General features: G+C 55.5%; 1 long non-coding RNA gene across 1 annotated transcript; it reads right to left on the bottom strand.

The window, feature by feature from the left end:
- Positions 1-2,001: 2,001 nt before the first annotated feature.
- On the bottom strand, positions 2,002-3,715 carry LOC147576245 (uncharacterized). The gene is made up of 2 exons (XR_015241933.1): positions 2,269-3,715; positions 2,002-2,134 (listed from the first exon to the last, which is right to left on the bottom strand). It is a non-coding gene; the product is annotated as an uncharacterized LOC147576245 (long non-coding RNA).
- Positions 3,716-14,556: the final 10,841 nt, after the last annotated feature.

Below are 14,556 nucleotides of genomic sequence, written 5' to 3'. Positions count from 1 at the left end.
AAAAAAGACAGTCTCTTCAGCAAGTGGTGCTGGGAAAACTGGACAGCGACATGCAGACGAATCAACCTGGACCACTTTCTTACACCAGACACAAAAATAAATTCAAAATGGATGAAAGACCTCGATGTAAGACAGGAAGCCATCAAAATCCTCGGGGAGAAAGCAGGCAAAACCTCTTTGACCTTGGCCGTAGCAGCTTCTTACTCAACATGTCTCCGGAAGCGAAGGAAACAAAAGCAAAAATGAACTATTGGGACTTGATCAGGATAAAAAGCTTCTGCACAGTAAAGGAAACAATAAACAAAACTAAAAGACAGCCTACGGAATGGGAGAAGACATTTGCAAATGACATATCGGATAAAGGGTCAGTGTCCAAAATCTATAAAGAACTTACCCACTCAACACTCAAAAAATGAATAATCCAGTGAAGAAATGGGCAAAAGACACAGACACTTTTCCAAAGATGACATCCAGATGGCTAACAGACACACGAAAAAATGCTCAACATCACTCATCCTCAGGGAAATACAAATCAAAATCACAATGAGATGCCACCTCACACCTATCAGAATGGCTAAGGTTAACAAGCCAGGCAACACCAGATGTCGGCAAGGGTGTGAAGAGAGGAGAATCTTTCTGCACTGCTAGTTGGAATGCAAGCTGGTGCAGCCATTCTGGAAAACAGTATGGAGGTTCGTCAAAAAATTAAAAATTTTTTGACCCTGTGACCCAGCAATTGCACTGTTAGGTATTTACCCAAAGGATACAAAGATGCTGATTTGAAGGGGCACATACATCCCAATGTTTATAGCAGCACTATCAACAATAGCCAAAGTATGGAAAGAGTCCAAATGTCCATCAACAAATGAATGGAAAAAGAAGATGTGGTATGTATGTGTGCGCACACACACACACACACACACACACACAATGGAATACTGCTGAGCAATCAAAAAGAATGAAATCTTGCCATTTGCAACAATGTGGATGGAACTAGAGTGTATTATGCTAAGTGAAACAAGTCAATCAGAGAAAGACAAATACATGGTTTCACTCACATGTGGAATTTGAGAGACAAAACAGGTGAACATAGGGGAAGAGAAGGAAAAAATAAGATAAAAACAGAGAGGGAGGCAAACCATAAGAGACTCTTAAACACAGAGAACAAACTGAGGGTTGCTGGAGGGGAAGTGGGGGGGGGGTGGGCTAGATGGGTGATGGGCATTAAGGAGGACACATGTTGGGATGAGCCCTGGGTGTCATATGTAAGAGATGAATCACTGGGCTCTACTCCTGAAGCCAACAGTACACGGTATGTTAATGAACTTGAATTTAAAAAAGAAAAAAACTTGGATAGATTAAAAAAAACATTTTTTTCGGGCATTAAAATCATACAGAGCAGATTCTCTGACCATAATGCCATTAAATCTGGAAATCAATAACAAAAGATAACTAGAAAATGGCCATATGTTTGGAAATTAATAAACGCATTGCTAAATAACTCATTTTGGTCAAGGGACAAACCGTGATAACAATTAGAAAACGCTTTTCAATAAGCAATGGTGAAAAAGCTAAATATCAAGCTTGTGGAATGGACTAAAGTGTACTTAGTGTTTTCATGCCTGAGCGTACACAGCAGGGAAAACAGCTGACAAGAAGGAGCTGAGCGTCCGGAACCCAGGGAAGTGGCAAACCAAACCCCAATGAAATAAACAGAGAAGCGAATAAATATGAGGCAGAGCGTGATGAAATGAGGGAAACATACCGCAGAGAGGCAAACTAAGCCACGAGGACTTCTCTGAAAATACCCGCACAATTCATAAGCCTCTGACAAATTTATGAAATCCTTCAGAAATTAAAATCATATGAGTATGTCAATTCTGTGCCAATAAATTTGAAATGAAATGCACCAATTCCTAGAAATGTAGCAAAACTAACTCAGAAAAAAGTGATTTTTAAAGACATTGGATCAGTAGTGAAAAAATCCCCCCCAAACAGAACTCTAAGCACAGATGGCTTTATTGGCAGTTTTCACCACATGCGCAGGGAACAGAAGAAAAATGTTATACAAACTCCTCCAGATAATAGAAAAAGGGGTAACAGTCCCCAACTTGTTTCATGAGAAGAGCAAAAGCTGATAAGAATGAGGAAAAAAAACTCATCAATCTTAACATTAGTAAACGTGGATGGGGAAATAAACGCAGGAAAAATAAGCAGATAAAATTCAACGTTAATTCATAATTTTTTTTTTTTTAAATCTGAGCAAACCTGGGGGCGCCTGGGTGGCTCAGTCGGTTGAGCGTCGACTTCGGCTCAGGTCATGATCTCCTGGTTTGTGGCTTTGAGCCCCGCATTGGGCTCTGTGCTGACAGCTCGGAGCCCGGAGCCTGCTTCGGATTCTGTGTCTCCCCCTCTCTCTGCCCCTCTCATGCTCATGCTCTGTCTCTCTCAAAAAAAATAAAAAATAAAAAAAATAAACCTTAAAAAAAATCTAAGCAAACCTGGAACTGAGAGGAACTTCTTAAACCTGGTGAAGGGTATCTTCTAAAAAAGGAAAATAGATCCTCTTAGTGGAAGGATAGGTCATCATAATTGATAGAATTTTCCCTAAGACCAGGAAGAGGTCATAGAGGCCCACAATCATAATTTCCATTCTACGCTGCACTTGGGGTCCCAGACATCATCATAATGCGACGGCAACAACAACCAGAATGTATATGAATTGGAAGGTGAAAGGGAAAACCCGGATTATTTGTGGATGGTGTAGCTGCATATGGAGGAAATCTAAAAGCCCTCACATCTGTGGGGAGCTTAGCTGAATCATAGTCTGTGACAGGAGAGCGCAAGAGATGGGGACCTGGCAAGGGACAGAATACAGTGCTAAGCTGCTTACCATTTTCTTTCTGAAATAATGTGCCATTTTTGATACGGTTTTGATCGTTTAAAGGTATATCCTATTCTCTAGATCCAACTTCTGGAGTTCTGCACAAAGAGCAGGTAGGAAAGAAAGAAAGAGGAACGAAGAAACCAAGAGCAAATGAAGAAAAACCCAGTTCGGAGACGGTGGAGTCCAAGCACGTCAGGAGTAAAATAATTGTAAATGCACTGCCTACTCCGGCTGAAAGAGATTGTGAGACTCGGTAAAAAGGAAGATCAAGGGGAACCTGGGGAGCTCGGTCAGTTAAGCATCTGACTTCAGCTCAAGTCACGATCTCGCGGTCTGTGGGTTCGAGCCCCGCGTCGGGCTCTGTGCTGACAGCTCGGAGCCTGGAGCCCGCTTCTGTTTTCTGTGTCTCCCCCTCTCTCTGCCCCAACCCAGTCGCATTCTGTCTCTGTCTCTCTCAAGAATAAATAAACATTAAAAAAAATGTAAACAACACACTTCTAAATAATGTGTGGATCAAAAAAGAAATCACAATGAAGTTAGAAACTATTGTAATCTGAGTGATAATGAAAACACTAGAAAGCAAAATTTGTGCATGTGACTAAAACACTCCTGAGGGGAAACGTACAGCTTGAAATGCTTACGTTAGAAGAAAAAGACGCTGGGGCGCCTGGGTGGCTCAGTCAGTTGAGCGTCTGACTTTGGTTCAGGTCATGATCTCAAAGCCCTGTGAGTTCGAGCCCTGCGTCGGGCTCCGGGCCGAGAGCTCAGAGCCTGGAGCCTGCTTTGGATTCTGTGTCTCCCTTTCTCTCTGCCCCTCCCCTGCTCATGCTCTCTCTCTCTCTCTCTCTCTCAAAAATAGGTAAACATTAAAAAAATAATTTAAAAAAAAAGAAGAAAAAGATGCAAAAAGATGCATCACGGCCCTAGAAATACAGGAGCAAATCAACCCCGAGAACCACTCCTCTTTCCCACGGTCCCGGGACAGCACCCAGAAGCACCCCTGGGCCCCTCGGGCCAAGAGCAGACGGCGTTTCCCGAGGAAAACCAGAGCGGGGGAGAGTGCTGGGCAGGCCACGACTACCGCTGTCCACGCGGCGGCCGGCGTGACAGAAGAGCCGCGCACGCGTTCTTGGGCCCATTCCAAGACCACATCTCGGCGGCCCTGGACGCTCTTCGGTGTCTTTCACCGTAATTAACAGAGATGGGGGGCACCCGGCTGGCTCAGCCGAGGGAGCGCGGGACTCTTGATCTCGAGGTTGTGAGTTCGAGCCCCACATTGGGTATAGAGTTCACTTAAAAATAAAAATTTTTATGGGAATGCAAGCTGGTGCAGGCACTCTGGAAAACAGGATGGAGGCTCCTCAAAAAACTACAAATAGAACCACCCTACGACCCAGCAACTGCACTACTAGGTATTTATCCAAGGGACACAGGTGTGCTGTTTCGAAGGGACACAGGCACCCCCATGTTTATAGCAGCACCATTGACAATAACCAAAGTATGGAAAGAGCCCAAACGTCCATCTGTGGATGAATGGATAAAGAAGATGTGGTTTATATATACGATGGAGTATTACTCGGCAATCAAAAAGAATGAAATTCTTGCCATTTGCAACTACGTGGGTGGAACCGGAGGGTATTATGCTAAGTGAAATTAGCCAGAGAAAGACAAAAATCATATGACTTCACTCATATGAGGACTTTAAGAAACAAAACCGGTGAACGTAAGGGAAGGGAAGCAAAAATAATATAAAAACAGGGAGGGGGACAAAAGAGAAGAGACTCATAAATATGGAGAACAAACTGAGGGTTATGGGAGGGGTTGTGGGACAGGGGATGGGCTAAATGGGGGAGGGGCACTAAGGAATCTACTCCTGAAATCATTGTTGCACTATGTGCTAACTAATTTGGATGTGAAATTTAAAAAATAAAAAATAAAATTAAAAAAATAATATAAAGTTTGAAATAAAAAAATAAAAAATTTTAAATCTCAAAAAATACCCCACAGATGACAGTGAAAAGAATCACTCACTTTGACGGTCCTGGCGGCCCCACCCCCACATCGCCATGAGGCCCCGTTCTGGGTGAAAAACCTAGACATCTGCCCAGTCCAGCATTCATGGTGCAGGGGCCGCTGGACCCCGGACGTTGTTCTAGCCTCTGTCCTCACAGAACTATTCCATGGGGACAGACAGTGAGACCTTTTTAAGATGTCAGGTATAACTGTTTTGGAGAAAATGAATGCAGGGTAAAACAGGTTAGAATATTCCAGCAACAGCAGCAGGGAGAGAAGCTTTCTATAACATATAAGGAGGTCAGATGACCTACTGAGGTCAATTGGAGAGAGGGAGCCATGCGGGTATCTGGAGAGGGAGCATTCCGAGCAGAGAACAGCAAACGCGGAGGCCCTGCGTGAGAACATGCTGTCGGTGTGATGAGGTTACAATCACCCCATCCGGCACTTACTGGCATAACGGAGCCACACGGTGGAAAGGGTTGGAGGGTGAGCTCAATGGCCATACCTCCCGGACCCCCACCAAGGCAAAGACAAAGTGAGTAACACAGCCACGATGGACTGCGGGCTCCCTTCTGGGCACCCACGTGCCCCCAGTCCTTCTCAGTCAGACCCTGCCCGTCCCTAATCAAACCCCCTCACCCCTTCCCATCCCCCCTGCCCTGGAAGGAGTGGGTCTCAAACTCCCCCCGCCAACGCTGATGCCACGCGGCTCCTCCCAGCCTGTTTCTTCTGCGGTCTTTCTGGGCACAGCACATTCGGTCCTCTGTGGGGACCACGGGCGCACCGTCTTCCGGATCCTTTCTCTTCTCACTCTGTGCCGAATCCAGCAACGACAGCTGCCACTCTGTCTCAACACGACTATACCTTCAGATGGAAAGTTCCACCGTTTCGGCACCCCCACCCCCGCCCCACCCAGGACCGGGCCAGCATCCCGGATCCTTGCCGTCCCCCAAGTGCTACACCTGCTCCCGGCCTCGCCCCAACAGCGGCCAGAGAGATGCCCTAAAACGTGGGCAGTTCACTCCAGCCGCTGCCGGAGCCCCACCCGGTGGCCTCCAGCTGGCCGGGCTCCCTGGCCCGGTCTCCTGCCCCCCTCCGCCCGTCTCTGCGCCCCCGTCACATGGGATCCCTGCTGGTTGCCCAGTGCCCTGGGCCACTGCATTGCCTGTTCCCCTTCCAGGATGCTCCTCCCTCACTCCCTTCAGGACTCTGTGAAGATGCCACCCCAGCAGCCTTCCTTACATGGCCCAGGCGGGACGGCAGCACCCTTTCCCCAGTCTGCGCCCAGTCTGCGTCATTGCTACACTTCTTCTCCATCATACGAACCGACCTCTGAGATGGCGTGCTCTTTCGGGTGCCTGTTTTGTGTATCTCTCCCACTAGAACATAGAATTCGCAAGGGTACAGACCATACTCCTTGCTCTGCCTTGTGTCATCTCCCCAGAGCCCAGAGCTGGGCCTGTCGCATGGTGGGCTCCGTACAGGTGCACACGAGCGCACAGGTGACCGCAGCATGGAAAGGTGACCGCAAGCATACAGGCGCACGCAAGGACCATGACGAAAGCCTGCCTCCTTTTTCTCCATTCCCACTGGACACCACCTTCATCCATGGGTAAGACCTTCCAAAAACACCAATCTGATCCTGCCCATCCCCTGCTGTAAGTCTTCAGCCAGCAATGAAAGCATCTCATCATCCTCAGGTCGGGTCCAAAATGCTTCACGTGGCCACGAGACCCTCCACGACCTGCCTTCTTCCTGTTTCTCCCGACTTGTCTTCAGCACCCTCTTCTGTTCGCTTATTCTGCTTCATGACGAACAGGTTTCTTTTCCTCAAATCCTCCTGCTTTCTGTGCCTCAGGACCATTGAATGTGTTGAGAGAAACACATTCTCTCCTGCTTCTGACTCAACTTAATGTTACTTCCTCAAGGAACTGTGGAAGGTTGGAGACACGGAAGGGTGGATGGATAGATAGATAGATCAATGGATGGATGGAAGGATGGAGGGATGGGAGGAAGGAGGAAGGAATAGAAAGACGGATGGGCAGATGAATGAATGAACGAATGAAGCCACGCTTAATTGCATTCAGTTTCTCATAAATGTAGGCATTGCTTCTGGATCAGGTTTCTTGGGAAGACACGCACACTCTGGATGGAAGTCGGGTAACCAGTAGAGTCCACAGAGGTGACTGGGCTTCCAGCCAACCAGCTGAGCCTGGCTCAGTAGCCCAGACATGCTTGTCACAACCTTGCCCCTGCCAGTATCCTCTCTGATGTCACTGCTGACCGTCCCCTCCACCGTCCCTGGGTCCTATTCGGCAGGCGCTGCCACACTGGCTTGATGGTTACAAGCGTAAGCTCGGGAGCACGTGACCGAGGTTCAAACTCCTGCTCTGCTGTTCCCTCTTGGTCACTGAGACGTTTACCTCCCTAGCGCGACAGATTCGTCACCCACAGACTGGAGCTCAACCGTCTCACGGAAAGACAGCAGCCTGCACGCTGTGTGTGTTGTCCCGTTGTTACAAGGCCAAGCCTACCCTTTCAGCATCTTGTTTCGGAAGGAAGCTCGCGTCGCCGTCTCCGAATTCGTGTATTGAAACCCTACCTGCCCTGGTCATGGCATTAGGGGGTGGGGCTTTGGGGAGGTCATTAGAGGTAGATGAGGTCACGAGGGTGGGGCCCATGATGGGATAGAGTCCCCCCCCCCCGCATAAGCATCCCGTCTCTCCAGTGCTCGGGACTCCGGACTCAGGGAGAAGTCAGCCCTCTGCAGCCAGCAGGGGGCTCCCGCCAGGACCCGACTGGACTTCCAGCCTCCAGAGCTCCGGGAAGCAAGTTGTTCGGACCCCGGGTGGTCTGCAATGATTTGTTACGGTGCCCGGGCTGACCGAGATGCCTCCCTTCCGTGGTCGTGCACAGGTGTGTGCCTTTCACTCAGTTCAGTCTGCGATCACCAGGGAGCACCTGCCACCTGCCACCTGCCACGCCTGTACGCGTGCACGCACGGCCACCGAGGAGGCACCCCCGGCCCGGAGCCCCCGAACGCCTGCTCAGCCAGCTCTGGACCCCTCTCCGAGCCAGCTCGTGGCACCTCGCACCCACCTGTGCACCGTGTGCACTTCCCACGCTGCACGTAAACGCTGTGTACCCTCCACTCAAGGGCGACCCACCCCCACGAGGCCATGGCTGTCACCGAGACCGGGGTCCCTCTTGGGGCGTCGAGGACACAAAAGACACAACCAGGCCAGAGAACGGAAGGAGGAAGGGTTTCGTTTGCAGCAAGTGACGAGACCGCGGGATCCTGCCCCCAAAGCGGCGTCTCCCCGAACAGCACACCCGGGGAGGGGTTCACCCGAGGGGCTAACGCTCGCCGAGGGGCTTGCGCGCAGGGGCTCCGGCACGGCACGGCACGGCACGGCGGCAAAAGTCCGGAGGCGACGGAGTCCGGGGCCGGGGTCACGAGGCTGGCCTGGGGCAGCTCCGCCGGGACCTGGGTGCCCAGGGGGGTTGAGATCCTGCAGAGGTCGCCCCGGGGGGCGCGTCCGGCCAGACTTCACCTCCAGACCGGGCTGGTGAGTTCTGCCCGTGGGGTCCATCCGTGTAACGCAGACCCCATCAGGACACAAAACGCGACCACCTCCCCGGAGCGTCCCCGGCCGGCCCTGCCCCAGGACCGCGGGGCTGCGGTCCTGGCCTCTTTCACCCGGGAGCTCGTGTAGTGGACACTGTGTGAGGCGTCCTAACGGCTGTGGGTACCGGGAGTTCGCGCCCACGGACTGCCGACGTCCTTGTGTCATATGCTGGTCCCCCCGCCTCCCAGATTCCAATCTGCCCCCCACCTTCCAGCCCACGGCTTCCCCTTGGGGCGCAGTCAGTTTCCTGCGTCCTGGGCAGCTGGGGGAGGCCGAGAGCCAGGGGACGGGCAGGCAGGCGCGCTCAGCAGGGACGAGCCTGTCCACAGCCTGTCCACTGCTTGTCCACGCTTGTCTTCGCTACACCTCCAGACTGATTGTAGGAAGACAGTCGTCATACCACACATCCGTGCCGGGGTCAGAAGGACACATCTTAGTGATCAGTGAGCGGGTTACCCACGTGCGGGAGGGCTCCTCCCGCCTCACCTGTGCTGCCAGGAGACTCCAGCGGGCACCTTCCCACGGACGTCACGTGGATGCAAGTGACACGGGCAAGTATGTCCCCTGTGACTACCCGCACCGCGGCCCTCGGGAGTCACGACAGTGACAGCATCCCAGACACCTTGACTTGGTCTCTTAGATATTTGAAACACAAAAGAGGCTGCACAAGACCATCTCCGGCTAATGGGATGCCTCACGGGAGGCCTGAGCCAGGGGGAAGCCGGTCAGGATCCCCGCACCTCGTCCAGGAGGCCACTCGAGGAAGGTGGCGCCCACGCACTGCTTTAAAAACCCAGTGCCCGACCCCCCAAGGCAGGATCCGTCCCGTGGGACAGGCTGGTCCTTAGCAGCCCAAGTGCTCCGGACGGCCCCGGCCCCGCCCTCCCTCCTCACCAGCACGCGTTGTGTCCCCAGTTCCCAGCAAGGGTCCAGTCCCAGAGCTCTGGGGGGGGGGGGGGGGGTAATGGGATTACCACCACCTGCAGCTGATGGGGGGAAAGAGTGGGCTGGCCTAGGGATGCCCTAGTCTCTCTGTTTCCCTTCATCGCCTTCAGGCAGGTGTCCAGACCTTGGAGCCGTCCCATGAGGGGCAGAAAGTCCCATGAGGGCCAATCCTCCAGCCAGCTTCCCCCCGGGGCCACCGACTGCGTGCTGCCTCCAGGCAGGCGGGCCGCCCAGCAGCCTGTGTAGCCGACCGCATTTCCTGCAAGGCACCACAACAGGGTCCGGGGGACACGAAGGGCCCCTGGGTGGAGGGGACAGAGGATGTCTGCCAGCAAGCTCCGTGGACCAGCGGCCGGCTCCCTCCCCGAGGAGGAGCACAGACCGACACACCCAGGAGGGATTCCCCGGGAGGACCGGGGTCACCTTCTCTCCAGCCGCTGATGCTCGGGGGACTCGGGAGGAGATCCGGGTGCTATGGACAAGAGTGATGGGGCCACGCACCTGGTGGGATGGCAGGCGTTGGGAAAATGCAGAGACCGGTCCAGGGACGTCCGGAGGAGGCAGTCCATCGGGAAGAAAGGATAGAAACTCTGAGTGGTGTGTGTGCACAGGATGGGAAGCCCTCACCGGCTGCTCTCCGTTTCTTTCTTTTGAGGGATAAGGTTAAGGAGCAAAAATGACGCCGGACGAGGAGGGACGGCACCCAAGGGGCACCCTGGCTGCAGCTCGGCACAGGTGGGGCAGTGAGGGCGGTGCCAAGGGGGCGTCTGTGGACGGCGTGGCCATGGACAGTGTGGCCAGTGTGGCCGTGGCCAGTGTGTCTGTGGATGGGACGGGATGGATGGTGTGGCAGTGGATGCTGTGGCTGTGGAAGGGACAGTGTGGTCAGTGTGGCCATGGATGGGACAGTGTGGCCGGTGTGGCCGTGGCCGGTGTGTCTGTGGATGGGATGGGATGGATGGTGTGTCTGTGAATGGGACAGTGTGGCCAGCGTGGCTATGGATGGGACAGTGTGGATGGTGTGGCCGTGGACGGGACGGTGTGGACGGTGCTCTCACAGCCTTGAGTGGGGGCTGGGTGCTCGATTTGATTCCTAGACTCTGGGCTGCCTGGCAGTGGGCTTGAAGTGGTTGGAGGCACGAAGGGAAAACCAAAGAAGGAAAAATAAAACTCTTGACTGGGGAGGTGGACACGGAAGGAGGGGCACAGCCAACACAGACACGTGCGCGTCTGTCACCAGCCGGTCACCTCCCGAGCCAGCAGGGGAGCAGGAGAGAAGGACCCCGGGTCGTTGACCCCCAGCAGGCGCGGGGCACCGGGGGTGTCCCGGGTGAGGTGGAGAGCCCGAGGCGGGCTCGGGAGAAACTTCCGAGATTGAGCCCAGCGTTCATTTGTGTCTGGAGTGACGCCGTCGGTGCTCCCGCACAGGTGGCCCTGGCTCCCGAGGGCAGGCGGCGTCTTTTCCGACCAGCTCCACCCATCCCAGTCCTGGGAAAGCGTCTGGACAAAGATGCAAACCACTGGTGGCTAATTATTATCCTTCTAAGGGGCTGTGCCTGGCCTTGAGCCCAAGAAGGTGGCCCTTGCAGGCATCCTGGGTGCCCCCCCCCCCCATGTGCAGCCCCGTGCCACCCCGGGCCCGCGGGCTCCCGTCCTCGCACCCTTCCCCGGCAGGCCGCTCCCCGGCGGTCAGTCCCGGACCAGCCGCCGTGCTCCCCAGGTCTGCGCCCAGCTGCACCTGCTGTCACCCACAGACACCCGCTCCGCGGCTCTTCTTCTCCGTCCCACACTTGGCAAAGAGCGTGACCTCCCCATCTGCAGCCACCTGAGCCCGCGCATCCCCACAGCTCTGGCTGGTCCCTCTCCCTCCGTTGGGCAGGTCACGGCCTTCCCTGCCAAGCCCAGCCTTGGCCCCCCCCGGGCTATCCCGGAAAGCTCCCCCCTGTTCTCCTGGATGCGGGGACAGGGCCCAGGCTCTGGGGGCCGTGTCTCAGGGCTAAGGGCTCAGAACTCTGCCACTCTGGGTGTGGCTGTGTGTGTGTGGTTGGGGGGCTTCCATGGAGGGACAAAGCCACCGGCACCACCTTAGTTACCACCGGCCCCCCCCCCCCCGCCCCCCGGGCTCGTCACTGGCCCTGTCTTCTTGGGGATCCAACATTCGCCGAGAGCCAGCTCGTCACGGCACCTGCGTGTCTCCTTGTAAAATGGGGGCGCCTCCGATGGGGGAACCTTCCACGTCCCCCCGCTGCCCGGGGGCCCTGCGGCCTGTCCCGCCAGTGCAGCGCTCGGCACTGCCCCCCCCGCGAGCGGCCGCCGGACCCCGGGGGGGGCCGCTCACGGAGAAGCTGGGCCGAGGGCGGCCCTGGGTCACGGGCACGTTCAAGTTCTGAGCTCCCGGGCCTGAAGCCTGAGCCTCTCAGCGCGGCTGCCGCCCCACGTGTGTGCCCCTCCGGCCTGCCCCGTGGCCACCACGTGCCGGGGCCGTGTGACCGTGTTTGCCCCGCGCGTGGCTCCCGCGCCCCTCGCTGGCTGCTGCACACTCGGCGCTCGGCCCGTCTCTCCCCGAAGGAACAGCTGAACTGTCGCCTCACCCTCCGGGAGCAAACAGAGCCCGCCCAGCCCTCCGGAGGCTGCCCTTGGTGGGACGGTGTCTCTGCTCCAGGAACTCCTTCCTGTTTTGGACGTGGCCAGGCAGGTGCCGGCCGGGCTCTTACCAAATAACGCCCTTTCCTTTGGAAGGAGCCTCTGCTCCTAGACCGCCAGGGACGTGGAGCAAGTGCGGACTGGGGACAGAGAGTGACGACGGCACGCTGTTTACAGTTCTAAGCGTTTCGTCACGCCGACTCCCAAAAATAGCCCGCACGGCACGGACTCTCCCGGGAACTCTCGGAAGAGTCTGTGTTCTGCTGGAGGAGGGAGGAAACAGACCAGTCAGGTCAGGTCAGCCCTCTGTCCCTCAGCGGCCCTGAGATAACCAGAGGTCACGGGCTGCCCCCAGGCCGCTGGGGAAACAGATGCCTCGTATTAATCTTTTCCCCAGGACAACTTTTCCTGCCCCGGGGGAACCAAGCCCAGGGCTTTCCTGGTCACCCCCAGATCCTACAGACACACCCGCCTTGGCCTTCGGGATATTGTGCCCAGCGTGGCCCTCCTCCAACGCAGCTGTGGCCCAGGAAAGCCGTGTGCGCACTGCCTGGGGGGAGGCCCTCTCAGCGGACTGCCCCCTCCAGATGCTCCTTCGGGGTCTCTGGAAGCCCTGGGAACCGCCGAGCGTCTCTCGTGGGGTCCCCTGTGCTGCGCTGCTGACTCGGAGGCCTCCGGCCTCCCACCTGCCTCTCCCGGGTGACCCACCTCTGTCCCCCAGAGCTCCAGCGGCCTGGCAGGACGGCCTGCCCGTCCCTGTCCGGCTCAGCCTCTTTCCCTGGAGCCCGGCCCGCAGCAGTGCCCAGCTCTGAGGGCTGTGACGGGGAAGGACGCCCTGGGCGTGGGGCCGGGTGGGAGGCGGGCTCCCAGGCCCCACGTCCACCTGCAGCGGGGAGGGGACGTGAGCTTGCGATGAAAGCTCTCGGGCACTCCCTCCCAACTGCGTGGACGGGGCCCAGCGGCCGCTCAGGTGGGGACCCTGCAGGGAGACGGGCTGAGGATAGGGGGGCTCATGCGGGCAGTGATCGGTGGCCAAGGAAAGGAGGGGCAGTGGGGGTGCCACGAGGGGCTGCTGGAACGGGGGGAGCCGGTGGGGCACAGTCACCGCATTGGGGGAGGGGCGCTCACTTCAACTCGATTCCCTGAAGCCTCTTCTCGGTTCAGGCGCCATCCGAGTTCCGTCTCTTGGAGGCGCGGCTTGGTCCACTTACCACTGGGATGTTTGTGTCCTCGAGCTTTACTGGGACCACTTACTGTTCCGAATGCTGGTCCCCTGCCTGCGTCCGGAACACTGGTACCTTCCTCCTGTGTGAGTCGTTCCAAGCAAAGTTCAGTAACATGTTCCCTGTCCGGTAAAACAGAGGTCGTCAGTGCTGTCCACGTGCCCGGGTCGCCGTGAGGGTTGGTGAGGGGCCGAGACGAGGCCACCGACTCTGCCCGGTGCCCGAGCCACACTGCTCGGCGGTGCGGGAAGGGAACGCCACAAGAGGCGACACCCCTGTCCCACCGCCCTGGCAGGCCAGGAGGCTCCGATCCCACATTTCTCCAGACAAGGGGCTGGGATTCAGGGGTGAGCAGCCGAGGAAAATGAAGAAAGGTGTTCCACATACTGCTCATAAACCAAGGACTTTGCCCCTTTCTACCTACTAAGTTTGTTTTTGGCGAGCGTGTGTGTTTTAAGTCACATATGCTTCACTGAGTTATTCTTGCTTTTTAAAAAAATTGTTTTAAACGTTTATTTAAAGAGATGTTTATTTAGAGAGAGAGAAAGAGCTTGAGCGGGGGAGGGGCAGACAGGGAGGGAGACACAGAATCCGAAGCGGCTCCAGGCTCCGAGCTGTCAGCACAGAGCCCGACGCGGGGCTCGAACCCACAACCCGTGAGATCGTGACCTGAACTGAAGTCGGACGCTTAACCGACTGAGCCACCCAGGTACTCCGACATTTTAAATAGCAATTAGTCTAAAACTCTAGGAAAAAAAAATGTTTTTACATTCTTTCTCTGTCCCTTAAAATTATAAACGTTTAAGATGTGAACACAGACCAGAATCACCTGAGACTGAAGGAAAAAAGGACGAGGCCTTTTTAAACAGCCATCTGCTGAAAGGCCCCGGGGAACAGAGATGCACCTGGCCTCCCCCTAAGATGCTCTGTCTGTGCTTTGTGACACAAACGTCCTGCCTCTGGCTCCTCCCTGACTGAGAGCCATTCTCTGAAATGCAAACCTCGGTGGGAGAAGGGAAGGGGGAGAAAAACAGAGAGGAAGGCAGATCAAAGAGACTCAAATGCAGAGAAAAAACTGAGGGGGGATGGGGGGATGGGAGAGGGGAAATGGGCGATGGGCATTGAGGTCACTTGTTGGGAGAAGCACTGGGTGTCCTAGGTAAGCGATGAAGCGTGGGAATCTACCCCCAAAACCAAGAGCACATTGTACACG

This window comes from Puma concolor, chromosome D2, assembly GCF_028749965.1.
Source record: "Puma concolor isolate L17-30 chromosome D2, mPumCon1.1.hap2, whole genome shotgun sequence".
Lineage (NCBI taxonomy): Eukaryota > Metazoa > Chordata > Mammalia > Carnivora > Felidae > Puma > Puma concolor.
This window is presented reverse-complemented; position numbering and strand designations above follow the sequence as displayed.